Source organism: Schistocerca gregaria, chromosome 9, assembly GCF_023897955.1.
Source record: "Schistocerca gregaria isolate iqSchGreg1 chromosome 9, iqSchGreg1.2, whole genome shotgun sequence".
NCBI lineage: Eukaryota > Metazoa > Arthropoda > Insecta > Orthoptera > Acrididae > Schistocerca > Schistocerca gregaria.
This window is the reverse complement of record NC_064928.1, coordinates 190,316,137-190,334,119: the sequence shown is the minus strand read 5'-3', so window position 1 is coordinate 190,334,119 and position 17,983 is coordinate 190,316,137. Positions and strand designations below refer to the sequence as shown.

At 46.5% G+C, this 17,983-nt stretch overlaps 1 non-coding gene across 1 annotated transcript; it reads right to left on the bottom strand.

Moving 5' to 3' along the window:
* Window positions 1-14,244: 14,244 nt before the first annotated feature.
* Trnas-cga (transfer RNA serine (anticodon CGA)) lies at window positions 14,245-14,319 on the bottom strand. The gene has a single exon. It is a non-coding gene; the product is annotated as a tRNA-Ser (tRNA).
* Window positions 14,320-17,983: the final 3,664 nt, after the last annotated feature.

Here is a 17,983-nt window from a genome sequence, read left to right as displayed (position 1 = left end):
ATTTAGATTGTTGTTCGGTCTCAGGACTGTAGTAGTGTATTCATGTTTTATCCACAGCGACTAAACGACGCTTAAAGTCCTCCGAAGTCTTCCTGAACAGCTGCAAACCATCCTTGCTACACTTCACACCATTCCATTTTTGGTCAAGTGTGTGCAATCGCGGAACCCATCTTGCGAATAGCTTTCTCATGTCCAAATGTTTATGCAAAATATTATGTACCCGTTCCTTCGAGATGCCCACAGCACTAGCAATCTCGCGCACTTTAACTCTTTTGTCATCTGTCACCATATCATGGATTTTACCAATGATTTCTGGAGTCGTAACATCCGCAGAACGTCCAGCATCACTTGTGCCCGTACGGCCACTCCGAAAATTTTGAAACCACTTATAAACTGTTCTAATCGAAGGCAGAGTCATCGTTATATTTATCAAGCTTCTCTTTAGTCTCCCGAGAAGTTTTGCCTTTCATAAAACAATGTTTAATCACCACACGAAATTGTTTTTCGTCAATTTTTTGACAATCACTCGACTTTCTTGATTCACACAAATACCAACCACCAATATGGCTGAAAATTGGTGTGAGTTCTTTCCAAACATGCTACTAACTAAACATGACCTCGATACGCGCCGATGGTGACATCTCTCGGACTTTGCACGGACTTTTCAAACGCCCCTCGTAAAAACATGGGATGAATTCCCAAATACAAAATTTTTAGGTTTTAGCTGTGCTGTTAACAAATGCTCTATGTTCCCACCAACAGCAGCACGGACAACGTCTAGACGACAGCTAAATTGTTCATAAACTTTACACAATGTACCTGGTTTCACAGAGGCTATGGCTGCTGTTGCTTTGTCCTTCCTTTCTTCTACACTCCTGGAAATTGAAATAAGAACACCGTGAATTCATTGTCCCAGGAAGGGGAAACTTTATTGACACATTCCTGGGGTCAGATACATCACATGGTCACACTGACAGAACCACAGGCACATAGACACAGGCAACAGAGCATGCACAATGTCGGCACTAGTACAGTGTACATCCACCTTTCGCAGCAATGCAGGCTGCTATTCTCCCATGGAGACGATCTTAGAGATGCTGGATGTAGTCCTGTGGAACGGTGTGCCATGCCATTTCCACCTGGCGCCTCAGTTGGACCAGCGTTCGTGCTGGACGTGCAGACCGCGTGAGACGACGCTTCATCCAATCCCAAACATACTCAATGGGGGACAGATCCGGAGATCTTGCTGGCCAGGGTAGTTGACTTACACCTTCTAGAGCACGTTGGGTGGCACGGGATACATGCGGACGTGCATTGTCCTGTTGGAACAGCAAGTTCCCTTGCCGGTCTAGGAATGGTAGAACGATGGGTTCGATGACGGTTTGGATGTACCGTGCACTATTCAGTGTCCCCTCGACGATCACCAGAGGTGTACGGCCAGTGTAGGAGATCGCTCCCCACACCATGATGCCGGGTGTTGGCCCTGTGTGCCTCGGTCGTATGCAGTCCTGATTGTGGCGCTCACCTGCACGGCGCCAAACACGCATACGAGCGTCATTGGCACCAAGGCAGAAGCGACTCTCATCGCTGAAGACGACACGTATCCATTCGTCCCTCCATTCACGCATGTCGCGACACCACTGGAGGCGGGCTGCACAATGTTGGGGCGTGAGCGGAAGACGGCCTAACGGTAGCCCAGCTTAATGGAGACGGTTGCGAATGGTCCTCGCCGATACCCCAGGAGCAACAGTGTCCCTAATGTGCTGGGATGTGGCGGTGCGGTCCCCCACGGCACTGCGTAGGATCCTACGGTCTTGGCGTGCATCCGTGCGTCGCTGCGGTCCGGTCCCAGGTCGACGGGCACGTGCACCTTCCGCCGACCACTGGCGACAATATTGATGTACTGTGGAGAGCTCACGCCCCACGTGTTGAGCAATTCGGCGGTACGTTCACCCGGCCTCCCGCATGCCCACTATACGCCCTCGCTCAAAGTCCGTCAACTGCACAAACGGTTCACGTCCACGCCGTCGCGGCATGCTACCAGTGTTAAAGACTGCGATGGAGCTCCGTATGCCACGGCAAATTGGCTGACACTGACGGCGGCGGTGCACAAATGCTGCGCAGCTAGCGCCATACGACGGCCAACACCTCGGTTCCTGGTGTGTCCGCTGTGCCGTGCGTGTGATCATTGCTTGTACAGCCCTCTCGCAGTGTCCGGAGCAAGTATGGTGGGTCTGACACACCGGTGTGAATGTGTTCTTTTTTCCATTTCCAGGAGTGTATGTCACGAGGTAGAGTGGAGATGAACGCACTTTCCTTCACATATCCCCACACGAAAAAAATCGCACAAGGTCATATCTGGCGATCTTGGAGGCCACGAATGCAGGGCAGTCTCTCGGGGGTCCTGTACGCCATATGCAGGGCTGAGGCAGAGTGTCATTGAGAAATGGGCGTAATTTGTTGTGACAGTATGGTGGAGCTCCTTTGGAAAATGAAATCATCAGAGTCCTCGTGCAGTTTTTGAAGACATCGAATTCCCGGCACTGAGTTATCCTGTCCACGTGTGAGGCCGACCTAGACTTTTATCTTTGCTCTAGCATCCTGTCTCTCCACATTGGTGGAATCAAAGACGAATGTTTTTGGATGCAGGTGGATCAATGCCAAAACGCCGACGAAAAGCTCACTCTTTGCAACCTGCAGCACAAAAAACGCCTTCTGTTGAGTGCACTCCATCTTACTTCTGACTGAGAAGACGCATCGATTGACATCTATACGGCGATTTACGGAAACTCTGTGCCACGCCCACTCAGACGTTTCCTTCCCGGCACGTCCCAGTTTCATAATTCATACCATACAACATCAGGTCACCCTTTTGAAACACCGTGTATTATGTTTTGAATCGTTTAAAACTGGCATTTTACAGTGTCTGCACGCAGGCCTGGACCTTAGATCTGTCACGATTCGAAGTGGACTTCTAGAAAATTAAATGTTCCAAAACAAAATGTGATGAACTGTTTTTAGTATAACTTTCCTGAACACTTACTATATAGAGCAACGGTGTGGGATATGACATTGTGTCACTCCAGCATCTTTGATACTGTTGCATTCCAGCATCAGCTCCACTTAGGCCGGCCGGAGTGGCCTAGCGGTTCTAGGCGCTACAGTCTGGAACCACGCGACCGCTACGGTCGCAGGTTGGAATCCTGCCTCGGGCATGGATGTTTGTGATGTCTTTAGGTCAGTTAGGTTTAAGTAGTTCTAGGGGACTAATGACCACAGCAGTTGAGTCCCATAGTGCTCAAAGCCATTTGAACCATTTGAACCAGCTCCAGTTAGGGCAAATTTATGAGAGAATCTATTCCAACGCGAGAGGAGCGCATCATCATCAGTGTTTCGCCAAAAATCAGGTTTTCACATGGTAGTTTTCCAGACTGTCCGTTCTTCTGTCATCCTCTTCAGGTCTCAATAAATTCCTCTTCCCTTTATGTCGTCTATCATCTTGTATCTCCTTCTTTTGCTTACAAGGGGAAGGCGTCAAACACGGCGAACCGATTCGGCTCAGATTTGGCAGGTCGCTTGTGTACAACCTAAAACGAAGGAATCAAAGATATTTTGGGTCAACACCCCCGCGTTTTTGAGAAAATCACCCCTAAAATTTATGACGAGCGATCGACTCTAAGTTGGCGGCGTCGATAGATAATAGAGCATTTTTCATCACCAGGTATGGGACCCGAAAACGCATACTTTTCCAGAAATCGAGGTAAGAAACTTTTGCAACTGCCGCTTCTGTACCCACATGGTCAGTGCTTTTCGCCGACAGCACCGATAGCACAACGTCCCAGGAACTGGCTGCGAATCTCGAAGAAACGTAGTGGATGTTCTTCTTTTGGTTTGTATTTTTCCGTATCTCAATTGATAGGGATAGGACACTTAATAAGGTAAGTAAATCAACAAGGAATGATAATAAGGTAGGCAAATCAATTTCTCAAACATCTTGGGATAGTAAATAACTAAAATGTTACTCCAGGTCACTTTACAATAGCTCTTCCAGTCACTGTTATGTGTCATCACTAGATGTATGGTACTTGTCATATAAACAATCGAAACAAATATACTCACGGCACCAAGAGCATCTAATGACTGCAATCTTTCGACAGCCACACTGTTCCTTCCCGTGCCTCGCTGTAAACAAGCGTCGCACGGTTGGCTATCTGTGATCCCTCGTGAGGAAGTCGCAGCACTTTTATTCGGAGTTGTTTTCATGTGACAAGGCTTAAAAGTTTAATACTTTAGTAACTCACGGCGTTTGGGAAATTAGTTTGCCTACCTTATTATTATCATTCCTTATTACTTACCTTGTTTACTTTCCTATCCCTATCAATTGAGATATGGAAAAATACAAACGAAAAGAATAATATCGGCTGGGTTTCTTCCAGATTCGAACGCGAGTTTTCCGATTCCCACCCAGTTACCTTGGCCGTTGCGCTATTTTTTTTAATCTCATTTTATTCGCTTGATCTGCTCGGGGCGGACGTCGTAATACATCCGTTTAAGTTCGTTCTTGATCGATTAACTCATTTTTTTTTTTTTATTACAGAGGGCAGCTAACCCTCTGTCCGAACACGCGGAGCTACCGTGCCGGCTTTGCTATCGGCGCTGTAGGCGACAGTCGTTAACCATGTGAGTCCAGACGCGGCAGTTGTAAAAGAGTCTTACCTCGATTTCTGGAAAAGTATGCGTTTTCGGACCCCATACCTCACGATGAAAAATGCTCTATTTACAATTATCTATCGTTCCTGCCACTTTGTAAGTCGATCGCTCGTCATAACCTTTGGGGGAGATTTTCTCAAAAACGTGGGGGTGTTGACCCTAAGTATCTTAGATTCCTTCGTTTTAGGTAGTACACAAGCGTCCTGCCAAATCTGTGTCGAATCGGTTGGCCGTCTCTGAGGTCTTCTCCCACAAACCAATCCTTCCAAAGCAACTTGTTAGTAAGCACTGCCTTCCCAAGGAATGTCCCAACCAGTTCTTTTTCCTTTCTCTTACAACCTTCAGCAGCCATTTTCTCTCACCAACCCCTTTGCAACACTCTTTCATTACTCACTCTTTCCATCCAGGGGAGCGCAAAGGGAAAGTAATTCCAGAGTATCTAAGTAGTCGAAGTCTGACGGCGACGATGTGTACAGTTGCGTAAAATTGTAAGACATTGTTCACTACACCTCACAACGGCAAGGCCAACCGTTTCGGCTCGTGTTTGTCAGGTCGTTTGTGTAGCGCCTAAAGTTAAGACCTCCAAGACTCTTGATGCGGAACCGAGTGAGAAGCGACGGCGGCGACAGATAACAGAAAATAATGTCCCATAGCCTCCCGTGACCTCAACACCTTACGGACTTCCCAGGAACAGTTAGTAATAGAAGTTACTACATCTACATCTACATACTCCGCGAGCCACGGAGCCGCGGAGAGTGCCATGTATCACTATCATTGATTTGTTTTCCTGTTCGACTCGGAGGCAGAGAGGGAGAAAAAGAACTATCTATGTGCCTCCGTGAGAGCGTAAGTTCGCTTGTTGTGTCTACGTGGAGCTTACGTCAGATGTACGTTGGCGACGGAGAATAGTTTTGAGTCGTCTTCAGATGCCGTTACTCTAAATTTTCTCAATAGTCTTCCGCAAATACAACGTCGTTTTCCCTGGGTTCATGAAGCAAGTGCGTAATACTCTTACGTCGATCGAATCTACCGGTAACAAACGTAGCAGCCCGCCTCTGGATTGCTTCGATGTCTTCATTTAATTCGACCTGTTGGGGATACCAAACACTTCAGCAGTACGCCAGAATTGTTCACGCAAGTCTTCTATACCTTGCAGATGAGCCATACTTCTCTAATATTCTCCCAGTAAACTGAAGTCGGCCATTTACCTTGCGTTCTTATTTCCTTACATGCTCGTTATCGCGCGGTATGGTAACATCAAATCTACCGAACCGATTGACTTGATTCTTTGTTTCCCACGAAGCAAACTAAATTGTCTAGTTGTTGTACCACTTTTATTCCGATCCAACAACTATATATATATATATATATTTATTTGGCCGACGAAGTCGAAAAATTGATGAAAAACCCTATTTTTCAAATGGTTGCCATTTTATTTCCTATGAACCAAATAACTTAAGCGAGTTACGACTCCTAAAGAATTTTATATTCTTCGCTAACGTCAACTCAGTTTTGATTTCAGACGAGCCGGCTGACCTGTGATACATCGCGCTTGGGGGTCTACAGTGAAATTTTGTTTCGTTCCGACGGCACTTCCGCCTTTGCTCTTCGACATATCCGGTCGAAAAAATTCCAGTTTGTAGAGAAAATTTCAATAAACATTTTGACCAAATTTGACATTGATTTCTGTAACACAAACCGAGAAAAAAAATTCTCAAAGAACGTGCTTTTTTCGAGTCAAAGATAGTAAACCTCCACTTAAGTGTTACGAAGTCTTTTCTGGAGGTATTTGTCCAGAACGTAGCAATGTGTGGGACTGAAACATGAACGATAGACAATTTAGACATGAAGAGAGTAGAAGTTTTTGCAATGTCCTGCTGTAGACCTGTGTCAAAGATTAGATGGGTAGATCACATAACTTAAGAGCAGGCACTGAAGAGAACTGGGAAGAAAAGAAATTAGTTGCACAACCTGACTAGAAGAAGCAATCAGTTGATAGGGCACATTCTGAGGCATTAAGGGATCACCAATTTAGTTCTGGATGGAAGTGTGGAAGGGTAAAAATCGTAGAGGGAGACAAAGAGCTGAATACAGTAAGGACATCACGAGAGATGTAGGTTGCAGCAGCTATTCAGAGATGAAAAGGTTCGGAGAGGACAAAGTAGGATGGAGAGCTGCATCAAACTAGTCTTCGGACAGCAGTATACAGCAACAAGAGCAACTGTCGTGATTTCATGATCACAAATCGCTGTCTCTGTACTGACACCATCGATAAGATTAGCCTAAAACTTCCTGGCAGATTAATACTGTGTGCGGACCGAGACTCGAACTTGGGACCTTTGGCTTTCGCGGGCAAGTGCTCTACCATCTGAGCTACCCAAGCACGACTCACGCCCCGTCCTCACAGCTTTACTTCCAGAATGAGATTTTCCCTCTGCAGCGAGTAATGGTACTTGAATTACGTAACCATTACGGCACCTCAACTGAACCTCTGGATACCAGCAATATTCTACAGTGTTTCTGTAGAATAGTTAACATATTTCTGAGATAAGGTTCAGATTTTATTTCATTAATGTAGATGTAGTCTGATTCATCGATATGTTTGTATTGCGATGATATTATTCTTATGTGTATTCTTTCTATTGTCACTATGATCTTTGACGTACTTGTAACTCTGATTTTTTGGCGCGTAAGCGATTATTAGTTAGTTGTCAGAGAGTCGAACCTTGAAAAAGTCAAGTCTTGGACGTCATGTTGGAAAACCGCATATTGTCGTCAGCTTATAAAATGTGAACTGTAACAGTGAGGAAGATGTTTTTAAGTATGTTTTGTATTGTGAAGTTAAGTTTTGTGTGTTACGTGATATTACAGCAAAAGTAATAAAAAAGAAGTGTAACTTAAATTCGGAGTGCCGATTACTTTTTTACATCACCATTGTGCTAACTTTCAAAGGTTTAATCTGCAGGAATGGTTTGTGAAACACATCTATAAAACTTTTGACTATCGCATAATAAAACGTAGGTCTCTTTGCATCCGAGCTTGGAATCATCACCGCCTAGATTTTCGACGATTGGGCCATGATTTTACAAGACCAGCGTGGGAAGCACGAGAAGATGAGTGCCTAGTTTATTCATTATTACACGAAATGACTTTATTAACTGTGCTCTAATGACACCTGCCACACAATAACTTTGTTGTTGCCCGAAAATGCTGTATTTAGCATTGTGAGCAACACCACAATCATTATTAAATTTTGACCTTTGTTGTGGTAGGGTTGTTAGAAGCGGAGTGTGCACTGATGTGAAACTTCCTATAAGATTAAAACTGTGTGGGAACCGAGACTCGAACTCAGGACCTTTGGCTTTCGCGGGCACGTGCTCTACCAGCTGAGCTACCCAGTAACGACTCACGCCCCGTCCTCACAGATTTACTTCTGCCAATACCTTGTCTCCTACCTTCCAAACTTTACGGAAGCTCTTCTGCGAACGCAGGTACTGGCAGAAGTAAAGCTGTGAGGACGGGACGTGAGCCGTGCTTGGGTAGCTCATATCTCGGTCAGAGGGTTAGCAGTCCTCTGTAATAAAAAAAACTGAGCTAGTCGATCAACAACGAACGTAAACGGATGTCTTACGACGTCCGCCCCGGGCAGATACAACGCACAATAGCGAACAACATGAGATTTTTTTTTAAAAAAAGAGATGTTAGTGCACTTGCCCGCGAAGGCAAAGGTCCCGAGTTCGACTCTCGGTCCACCACATAGTTTTAATCTGCCAGGAAGTTTCATATAAGCGCTCACTCTGCTGCAGAGTGAAAATCTCATTCTGGAGGATTAGCCTGTTTAAAACAACAAGAGCTGAAGTACGAGGGCTGTCAAGAAAGTAAGTTACGATTGATCGCGAAATGGAAACCTCATTGAATATCAGAAATATTTTATTTGTAATAGATAGCTACACCTTCCAGCTACTTCTCTACGTAGTCGCCGTTCTCACTGTGACATCATTCGTAGCGTTGAACCAGCTTTCCAATGTCCTCATCACAGAAGGCAGCCACCAGTGCTTTCCGCCAATTCTCTACGCTGGCCTACAGCTCGTTGTCTGTGCCAAAATGTTGTCGTCTTAGCCAGTGGTTCATATGAGCAGAGATGACAATCAGAGGGAGACAATTACGGGCTGTACTGTGGGTAATCAAACATTTCCAATTGGAAACGATGCAGTAGCATCTCCATCGCCCCTGCAGAATCCGGCTCAGAATTGTCTTGAAGAAGAAACAGCACGACAGTTATCTAGTTGGCTGCATAGCTTCAGGCGAAATTTCTCGCAAGGCCCTAGTACTCGGCGGGACACACTATTTTCTAGACATACACTCCTGGAAATTGAAATAAGAACACCGTGAATTCATTGTCCCAGGAAGGGGAAACTTTATTGACACATTCCTGGGGTCAGATACATCACATGATCACACTGACAGAACCACAGGCACATAGACACAGGCAACAGAGCATGCACAATGTCGGCACTAGTACAGTGTATATCCACCTTCCGCAGCAATGCAGGCTGCTATTCTCCCATGGAGACGATCGTAGAGGTGCTGGATGTAGTCCTGTGGAACGGCTTGCCATGCCATTTCCACCTGGCGCCTCAGTTGGACCAGCGTTCGTGCTGGACGTGCAGACCGCGTGAGACGACGCTTCATCCAGTCCCAAACATACTCAATGGGGGACAGATCCGGAGATATTTCTGGCCAGGGTAGTTGACTTACACCTTCTAGAGCACGTTGGGTGGCACGGGATACATGCGGACGTGCATTGTCCTGTTGGAACAGCAAGTTCCCTTGCCGGTCTAGGAATGGTAGAACGATGGGTTCGATGACGGTTTGGATGTACCGTGCACTATTCAGTGTCCCCTCGACGATCACCAGAGGTGTACGGCCAGTGTAGGAGATCGCTCCCCACACCATGATGCCGGGTGTTGGCCCTGTGTGCCTCGGCCGTATGCAGTCCTGATTGTGGCGCTCACCTGCACGGCGCCAAACACGGATACGACCATCATTTCCACCAAGGCAGAATCGACTCTCATCGCTGAAGACGACACGTCTCCATTCGTCCCTCCATTCACGCCTGTCGCGACACCACTGGAGGCGGGCTGCACGATGTTGGGGCGTGAGCGGAAGACGGCCTAACGGTGTGCGGGACCGTAGCCCAGCTTCATGGAGACGGTTGCGAATGGTCCTCGCCGATACCCCAGGAGCAACAGTGTCCCTAATGTGCTGGGAAGTGGCGGTGCGGTCCCCTACGGCACTGCGTAGGATATTACGGTCTTGGCGTGCATCCGTGCGTCGCTGCGGTCCGGTCCCAGGTCGAGGGGCACGTGCACCTTCCACCGACGACTGGCGACAACATCGATGTACTGTGGAGACCTCACGCCCCACGTGTTCAGCAATTCGGCGGTACGTCCACCGGGCCTCCCGCATGCCCACTATACGCCCTCGCTCAAAGTCCGTCAACTGCACATACGGTTCACGTCCACGCTGTCGCGGCATGCTACCAGTGTTAAAGACTGCGATGGAGCTCCGCATGCCACGGCAAACTGGCTGACACTGACGGCAGCGAGGCACAAATGCTGCGCAGCTAGCGCCATTCGACGGCCAACACCGGTGTGTCCGCTGTGCCGTGCGTGTGATCATTGCTTGTACACCCCTCTCGCAGTGTCCGGAGCAGTTATGGTGGGTCTGACACACCGGTGTCAATGTGTTCTTTTTTCCATTTCCAGGAGTGTATTTACGGTTTCACTGTGAGCTCAGAAATAAGAAGACCGACGTGATGCCACCTAGGGTCATACTAGAGACACTGCCCAACACAACTGTGCAAAGCTTTATCGGATTTTCATAGTCGTTTCCATTTCGCGATCAATCGTAACTTACTTTCTATACAGCCCTCGTCTTTCCATAGCTTGTGGCGTTAGAGGGAACATAAAAAGGAGGAATGGAGTGTACGCTGACACACCTGGGCTGGTACGAAATGAAGGAGTGCGGCCACGGCGCAGGGACTGGAGGGGGGGGGGGGGGGGGGGGAGGGATCAGCAGTTGAGTGACGGCAGCGGACGTGGAACGCGGCTGGCCCGGCCGGCTTTGATCTTGCCGCCAGCTGCGTGGCAGAGCTGGAGTGCACGTGGAGTGGATGTGGCGCGGCGCTGTCTGATTGCGTTCACAGCGGGCGGCCGGCGACCCGGGCCCGACAGTGCTGCCCGACTCGCCGACTCTGCCGAATCCAATCGGCGGGCCGTCTCAATTTGGCCGTCGACAGCGCCTCACCGGCCGGCAGACACGGCAGTCGCACGCATACGGCTTCGTCACACCTGGTGCGACCAGCGTTATTACATTTCGTTTCTGGTTTCGTAGGTTGCTGACAAGGATGACAGGCAGAAGAATGGCAGAGTAAATTCCCTATTGGATGAGGATTTCTGCGTGATGCAAGACTACTTTGGAGTTTTGTGTTACTCACAGATGTTTCAGCACTTTCTGTGCCATCTTCAGTGAGTTACTTTATTTCCTTTCTGTAAAACTGCTATTGCATATTGCAGTGGTACTTGAATTACGCAACCATTACGGCACCTCACCTGAACCTCTCGATACCAGCTATAGTCTACTGTGTTTCTGCAAAGTAGTCGACATATTTCTGAGACAACATTCAGATTTGATTTCATTTGTAATACATCAATATGTTTATATTGCAATGATATTATTCCTATGTGTATTCTTTCTTTTGTCACTATGATCTTTGACGTACTTGTAACTCTGATTTTTGGGCGCGTAAGCGATAGTTAGTTAGTTGTTAAGGTGTCGAGTTGTTAGAGAGTCGGACCTTGAGAAGGTCAAGTCTTGGACGTAATATTGGAAATACGCATATTGTAGTCAGCTTATAAAATGTGAACTTTAACAGTGAGGAAGATGTTTTCAAGTATGTTTTGTATTGTGAAGTGATGTTTTGTGTGTACGTAATATTGTAACAAAAGCAATAAAAAGGAAGTGTAACTTAAATTCGGAGTGCTGATTACTTTTTTTACATCACCATTGTGTTAAATTACAAAGGTTTAATCTTCAAGAAGTGTTTGAGAAGCGCATCTACAAAACTTCTGAATATAGCAGAATAAAACCTAGGCCTCTTTGCATCCGAGCTTGGAATCATAACCATCTAGTTTTTCAACGATTGAGCCATGATTTTACAAGACCAGCGTGAGAAACACAAAAAGATGAGTGCCTAGTTTCTTGATTATTACATGAAATGACTTTATTAACTGTGCTGTAATGACACCTGCCACATAATATGACTGATGTTGCCCGAAAATGCAGTATTTAGCAGCGTGAGCAAAAACTTTATCGTTAATAAAATTTTGACCTATGTTGTGGTAGGGTTGTTAGAACATTACCGTTTTGAAAAAAGTTTGTTACAAAATATTTACATTTGTGAATGAGATGGTTGTTGTCAAATATTCTACATGGTTTGTTTACAATTCACAGTTGAGATACATATTTCTGGGCTGATGCGAAGTGTGTTGTTTAATACGAGGTGCGACAATAAAGTAATGAGACTGATGTGAAAAAAAAATATTGCTTACCGTTTTAGTCAAGTTTAGTCTTCTCTCCTACAATGTAGCTCCCTTCTGATAACATACACTTCTTCCAGCGCTTCTGCCATTGATGGTAACATTTCTGGAACTCATCTTCTGTAATATACTCCAAGAGCCTCGTCACAGCTTTTTGGACATCTTGTGCTGTTCTAAAATGGTGTCACTTGACCGCCGTTTTGACTCTTGGAAATAGAAAAAAGTCGCACTGGGCGATATCTGGTGAATACGTGGGCTGTGGCAGTAATGAAATTTTTTTTAGGTTAAAAATTGCTGTACTGACAGAGCACTATGGGATGTCGCATTATCATGATACCAAGATCTTCAGTTATTATTAGAGGAATCGTTTCTTGATTGATGTTCTGTTCTTCTGCAATCATTTACACGGATAATCTTCGATGAGATCATACGTGTTCACGCACCATGGCCAAGTTGACATCCGTCCGTGAGGTTGATGGACGTCCACTGCGGTCTCCATCTTCGACATTCGTTCTGCCTTCACTAAATATTTTATGCCAAAGAAAAACTTGAGCTCTTGACATAACCTCCTCTCCAAAACTCTTCTGAAGCTTACCGTAAGTTGTCATCACGTTTTCAGCCAATTTAACGCAGAAAGAAATTGAATAACTTTGCGCAATATTATGCCGTTCCATTTCCGCGACAAGAGACATAAACACGTGTTAACTTATTATAGCACAACTCACGACTGAGCAGTTGCATCGATGTGCCGCTTGGACTAGAAGCAGCTTATAGCCCAAGGTCAAAGAAATTGTGCCTACGCAAGCCTGCAGGGTTGCCACATCTTGCAAAGAAAATCATTCTCATTACTTTCTGTCGCACCTCGTATGTCTAAAGTTCTGGTTTTATAGCTTATTTGGGAATAGGGTGGATGCATGCTTTAGTTTACATACCTTACATGAAACTGCTGAATATTTATGTTAGTAGCTGTGAATCTAGAATGAGATTTTCACTCTGCAGTGGAGTGTGCGCTGATATGAAACTTTCTGGCAGATTAAAACTGTGTGCCCGACCGAGACTCGAACTCGGGATCTTTGCCTTTCGCGGGCAAGTGCTCTACCAACTGAGCTACCGAAGCACGACTCACGCCCGGTACTCACAGCTTTACTTCTGCCAGTATCCGTCTCCTACCTTCCAAACATTACAGAAGCTCTTCTGGCAAACATGCAGAACTAGCACTCCTGAAAGAAAGGATACTGTGGAGACATGGCTTAGCCACAGCCTGGGGGATGTTTCCAGAATGAGATTTTCACTCTGCAGCGGAGTGTGCGCTGATATGAAACTTCCTGGCAGATTAAAACTGTGTGCCCGACCGAGACTCGAACTCGGGACCTTTGCCTTTCGCGGGCAAGTGCTCTACCAACTGAGCTACCGAAGCACGACTCACGCCCGGTACTCATTACTTCTGCCAGTATCCGTCTCATACCTTCCAAACTTTACAGAAGCTCTTCTGGCAAACATGCAGAACTAGCACTCCTGAAAGAAAGGATACTGTGGAGACATGGCTTAGCCACAGCCTGGGGGATGTTTCCAGAATGAGATTTTCACTCTGCAGCGGAGTGTGCGCTGATATGAAACTTCCTGGCAGATTAAAACTGTGTGCCCGACCGAGACTCGAACTCGGGACCTTTGCCTTTCGCGGGCAAGTGCTCTACCAACTGAGCTACCGAAGCACGACTCACGCCCGGTACTCATTACTTCTGCCAGTATCCGTCTCCTACCTTCCAAACTTTACAGAAGCTCTTCTGGCAAACATGCAGAACTAGCACTCCTGAAAGAAAGGATACTGTGGAGACATGGCTTAGCCACAGCCTGGGGGATGTTTCCAGAATGAGATTTTCACTCTGCAGCGGAGTGTGCGCTGATATGAAACTTCCTGGCAGATTAAAACTGTTTGTCCGACCGAGACTCGAACTCGGGACCTTTGCCTTTCGCGGGCAAGTGCTCTACCAACTGAGCTACCGAAGCACGACTCAGGCCCGGTACTCACAGCTTTACTTCTGCCAGTATCCGTCTCCTACCTTCCAAACTTTACAGAAGCTCTTCTGGCAAACATGCAGAACTAGCACTCCTGAAAGAAAGGATACTGTGGAGACATGGCTTAGCCACAGCCTGGGGGATGTTTCCAGAATGAGATTTTCACTCTGCAGCGGAGTGTGCGCTGAGATGAAACTTCCTGGCAGATTAAAACTGTGTGCCCGACCGAGACTCGAACTCGGGACCTTTGCCTTTCTTTCAGGAGTGCTAGTTCTGCATGTTTGCCAGAAGAGCTTCTGTAAAGTTTGGAAGGTAGGAGACGGATACTGGCAGAAGTAAAGCTGTGAGTACCGGGCGTGAGTCGTGCTTCGGTAGCTCAGTTGGTAGAGCACTTGCCTGCGAAAGGCAAAGGTCCCGAGTTCGAGTCTCGGTCGGGCACACAGTTTTAATCTTCCAGGAAGTTTCATATGAGCGCACACTCCGCTGCAGAGTGAAAATCTCATTCTGGAAACATCCCCCAGGCTGTGGCTAAGCCATGTCTCCACAGTATCCTTTCTTTCAGGAGTGCTAGTTCTGCATGTTTGCCAGAAGAGCTTCTGTAAAGTTTGGAAGGTAGGAGACGGATACTGGCAGAAGTAAAGCTGTGAGTACCGGGCGTGAGTCGTGCTTCGGTAGCTCAGTTGGTAGAGCACTTGCCCGCGAAAGGCAAAGGTCCCGAGTTCGAGTCTCGGTCGGGCACACAGTTTTAATCTGCCAGGAAGTTTCAGCTGTGAATCTGTTACAGAATCTACAACTCGTCATCTGCAAATAGCAAACCGGAAATTTTATTTTTGTTTGTTATGCAGTTACGAACGAAAAGGTGTGGTATCGCGTTGTTTTGCGTGTTACTTACGGCTTCCTATTACTTTTGTCGTTTCACTGGCATTTTCTGCGATTTTTCGAACCTGCACAGTGTTTTAGCTGCAATTCCGTGTTGTGGATGTGTAGTATTCATTTGTTTTGTGGCATGTTTGTCAGTCTGAGGCGTGCAGATTTGAAGTGTTGTCGGCGTTTATGGTGTTTGATGTGTGTGTGTGTGTGTGTGTGTGTGTGTGTGTGTGTGTGTTAAGAGCTGGGACGGAGAGCTCACCGCCCCCCCCCCCCCCCCCCCACACACACACCCCACCCCACCGTCTCTCTCTCTCTCTCTCTCGCTCTCTTTCTCTCCTCCTCACAGCCCTGAACACACAACTATAATTTGTGGCGGTATGGTTACGAGCAGACCATAGCAGCTCGCCTTCACGCATTCCTTCTTATATATTTTGTGACCTAAGCCCTCCTGGCCTGTTAATTATTTTATATGTGACATGTAAGTAGTGCCTCTGTCTGTTATTGTTAGTCAGTACTTACACTTTTTTATATAAAAAATGTCTTTTCCTATAAATTTGTAAATAGGTTATATGCCATTTTGTGTTAATTCTGATGAAGGCAGTGTTTGAAGTTTAACATAAACCAAGGTGACAAGTAATTACATGTAACAAACTGTATTAAATGCCGTTGATCGCCGCTGGGGGTGTTGCCGTCTATTCTACGTGACCTCAGCACGCTATCCAAGCCCATACGAAGGGTTAGTCTCGCATAGTTTCCTGCCGTTATGTAGACAGGAGTGACACCACCAGCAGTCGACCAATGGGTAACATATTTTAAATTTACGCAATTTTAGCTGTTGTATAATGGAATCTTTCTGACGGATATCTATAATGTCACAGTGTAAACGCCCAGAAGATGACCCATACGTCGGGTTGAAACCGGTTGGCGGTATAATAATAATAATAATAATAATAATAAATGCGATTAAGACTGCCGGCCGCGGTGGTCTAGCGGTTCTAGGCGCGACTGCTACGGTGGCAGGTTCGAATCCTGCCTCGGTCATGGATGTGCGTGATGTCCTTAGGTTAGTTAGGTTTAAGTAGTTGTAAGTTCTAGGGGACTTATGACCAAAAATGTTAAGTCCCATAGTGTTCAGAGCCATTTGAACCATTTTTGATTAAGACTGTTTTTGAATAATTGACTCTTAGAAGTGTTGAAACCTGCTCAATAATATTAAAAATAACAATGACCGAGGGATCATTTGTTAAAATTTTACGTTACTGAGAATATCTGGGATGCCATGCGACGTGTTGTTCTGAAAAGATCTGCGCCCCTTCGTACTCTTACGGATTTTTGGACAGCCCTGCAGGATTCGTGGTGTCAGTTCCCCACGCACTACCTCAGACAGTGTTCGAGTCGATTCCACGTCGTGTTGCGGCACTTCTACTTGCTCACGGGGCCCCTACACGATGTTAGGGAGGTGTGCCAGTTTCTTTGACTCTTCAGTGTATTTGCAGTAGCAGAAAACATATGAAAACCTTATCATTGTGTTCAATTTTTTATTACGTAGTTCTCCTGTAAAATTTGTCATGTCGATGTACGACACTGTTGTTGCTTTCTTCGGAGCGACCACCCACTAATGGTCGTGTTTCTGGCTGCCTTTTTGTTGCAGGTAAGCGCCCGGCCCACCGCCCCTGCAGCTGGGAGCGCTCCGTCTACGGCGGCAGGCAGGTAGGTCACCCGCCATCACAGAGCAGCAGCCGTCTGTCCCGGCCCAGACGCCAACGAGCCGCAGGTAGGAACCAGACGCTGGCCCCGGCTGGCCCGTCCCGTCCCTGACGGATGGCCGTCGTTATGTCTGCCGGCGCACCCATCAATCCCCGATGACGTCACCAGGGACGCGCCGAGGAACCGCTACGCCACGCTGTTCCGTCTGGAGCGTCCTCCCTCTCTCCACGAGCGGTCCTCGTTCCAAAACCCAGAGGCGAGGGCCTGCTAGGATGAACTGGCTGGGACTGCATATCCCCACACAACCCTGCCCTAATGAAAGATTTCACTTTCACCAACTGCGACATAGTCGCGTGTACAAACAGTAATCGAATACTGTAAAATGCTTTCTTATTCCAGTTTACGATCACAAATGAATTCTTTAGACGATGACCGGTTTTCAGTCTGTAATGACCATCCTCAGATCTTTAGGACATGGTGCAAAAACGATCTGAGGATGGTCATTACAGACTGAAAACCGGTCATCGTCTAAAGAATTTATTTGTGAACATAGGCTGGAATAAAAAAAAGCATTTTAAAGTTTTCACTCTTTGCTACAAGTATGTTCACCCATAAGATAATTTGATAACGCGATCTTGAAAAATGTCTGGTTTAGGTAGCCATCTTTCATATCTTCCATTTATTTACATGTCGATTGCCTTCGTATAGGTAACAAACTGATCGATTTTCGCATTTTCTCTGCTACATTGGCTACACTAAGGGCTTTGCCTGTGGTAATTCGTGCGAGTTTCGCTGAGACAATGAATAGCTACTTGGACATGCTAGTTTTTTAAATGAGGAAGTGGCAGTTGGAATGTAGCAATTAGCTGGAATGTAGCAGTCAGCTGGAGTGTAACAGTCAGCTAGACTGTAACAGTCAGTTTCAGTGTAACAATCAGCTGGAGCATACCAGGTAGTTGGAGTGTAGCAGTCAGTTGGGACGTAGCAGTCAGTTGGAGCATAGCAGTCAGCTGGAGCGTAGCAGTCAGCTGGAGCGTAGCAGTCTGTTGGAGTGTAGCAGTCTGTTGGAGTGTAGCAGT